Raw genomic sequence first — 2,500 nt, 5'->3', positions numbered from 1 at the left:
ATGATACAATTAGCGATACCATACAATTTATTTTCAGTTTCTCTGCACTAAATTACTACTTTCTTTAAAATACATTTTTACTCAGTGCTGACACGTAGTAAAAAAAAAAATTATATATATATATATATATATATATATATATATATATATATATATATATATATATATATATATATATATATATATATATATATATATATATATATATATATATATATATATATATATATATATATATATATATATATATATTAATAAAAATAATGTCAGCGGTCGAGTGCAGTTCTCAAATCCGCCTCCCTCTCACTTAATTTCTCTATCTTATGCACATATTTCAAACCTACGCTCGTCCCGCCCTCCAACCCTAAGAAAAGAAAAGAAAAAAAAATCAATAGTAATCTTAAAATGGTCGAGTGCAGTTTAGTTCCCGAGTCATTTCATCCTAACCAAGCCATTTCATGTATATTTTTTGTGAGGGACTCGCCGCGGCTTGCTCACGTTAGGTGGCGCTACGCATTTCTCTGCATCGCCACTGCGCAATTTCCCTTACGTTCTGGCGGGGTTGAATTCAGTTCGCTTTGAGCTGCTGCAGCCGCCAGCCACCAGGGTCAATGTTCAAGATTAAGTTATTTCGTCTCGCAATCTTCAATTATTGTGAACTTGTTTGATTAATGGCAATTATTATTTGTTTATTCATTACTGTTATTATTATTATTATTGCAATGAAAGCAGGCGTACACACACACACACACACACACACACACACACACACAGGAGAGAGAGAGAGAGAGAGAGAGAGAGAGAGAGAGAGAGAGAGAGAGAGAGAGAGAGAGAGAGAGAGAGAAAGAGTTTCCTTCTCTAGTTCCTATTCTAGTCTCTTCCTATGCGATCATATCTTCCTCCCTTGACTATTGAAAATCCTCATAATTTTAGCGCTCCCACTTTTCTTCCCCCGTTCTCTCTCTCTCTCTCTCTCTCTCTCTCTCTCTCTCTCTCTCTCTCTCTCTCTCTCTCTCTCTCTCTCTCTCTTTCTCAACTCCTTTTCCTCCAACATTCTCTCTTTCTCTCTCTCCTTTCTCTCCCCGCTACCTTTCTCAACTCTTTACTCCTTTCTATCCAACATTAAGACAATTTATGCTCATTCAGGACGAACCTCTCCCTCTCCTCTCTTGTTCTCTCCCTCTCCTCCCTCTTGTCTTCCCTCTGCTCTCTCTCTCTCTTCTTTATGCACCAACTCAAGTCCGCGTCAGCAAAATGATACTAATTCAACCCGAGATCTCAAGTCGTCTTTTAAAACCATGACCCTTTATTCATACAGATTTATTTCTTATTCCTTTTGACTTTCTCTCTAATTTCTCTATCTTCTTTCATATTTTGTAATCTTGTCTGTGTTTTGTCTCTGTCTTTGCTTCCTCTCTTTTTGTCTCCCTTTCTCTTTCTTTCTTTATCTTTATTGAAACATGTCTGTCCGTTTGCCTTTCTAATTTCTTCTTCGTCGTCTCTTTGAATATTTTCCTACATCATCTCTGTTTCTGTTTGTCTACCTCTCTCTCTCTCTCTCTCTCTCTCTCTCTCTCTCTCTCTCTCTCTCTGTGTGTGTGTGTGTGTGTGTGTGTGTGTGTGTGTGTGTGTGTGTGTGTGTGTGTTTGTCTCTTTACTTCCCTTTTATTAACACAAACCTTAGTGTGTGTGTGTGTGTGTGTGTGTGTGTGTGTGTGTGTGTGTGTGTGTGTGTGTGTGTGTGTGTGTGTGTGTGTGTGTGTGTGTGTGTGTGTGTGTGTGTGTGTGTGTGTGTGTGTGTGTCTGTTGTTTCTTTACTTCTTTTTTATCAACACAAACCTTATTTTCCTTTCTTATTTCCCCATCCCTCACATTTAATATACTCTTCGTCTCAACCCCCCTTTCTCCCCTCCACGCCCCCTCTCTCTGTTGTCCGCATGGCTCCGCGGGTTGTCCTCACTTTCCAAAATTATCCGCAACGCGGGAGTCGACCTTCTTTTTATTGAGTTCCCCAGCAGGTGCGTCAAGGCACAATTAGCCCCAAGGTGAATGTCCCCGAGGCGGCTTGAGTCAGCGAGCTAGCGGGCCTCCAGAAGCGAGAGGGACACTCAGGCCGTACCACTCAAGCTTCCCTGCGTAAACTAGGCGACCGAGACACGTTGAGATGGACTTGGGTGTGTGTGTGTGTGTGTGTGTGTGTGTGTGTGTGTGTGTGTGTGTGTGTGTGTGTGTGCGCGCGCGCCCCTGACTCATCACACACTCCTGAGGTAATAAAGAGTGAGTCAGAGAAGCGTTACGCCTCCTCTACATCTGAGTTGACCTTTGAGCTGTTGAGTTGGCATCCCAGCTGTTAGTTCGCCGGCACATTCTCCCATAGATTTGGGTTAACCTCCTTAGCCAATTAATGTTTAAAGGGGCACACATGCATACACTTCTATTGCAATGTGTGTGTGTGTGAACGTGAAATGGTGATCTCCTACGGACAATTAAAAAAGAAAGA

This window comes from Scylla paramamosain, chromosome 4, assembly GCF_035594125.1.
Source record: "Scylla paramamosain isolate STU-SP2022 chromosome 4, ASM3559412v1, whole genome shotgun sequence".
Taxonomy (NCBI): Eukaryota; Metazoa; Arthropoda; class Malacostraca; order Decapoda; family Portunidae; genus Scylla; species Scylla paramamosain.
Note: the sequence above shows the minus strand (reverse complement) of the source record.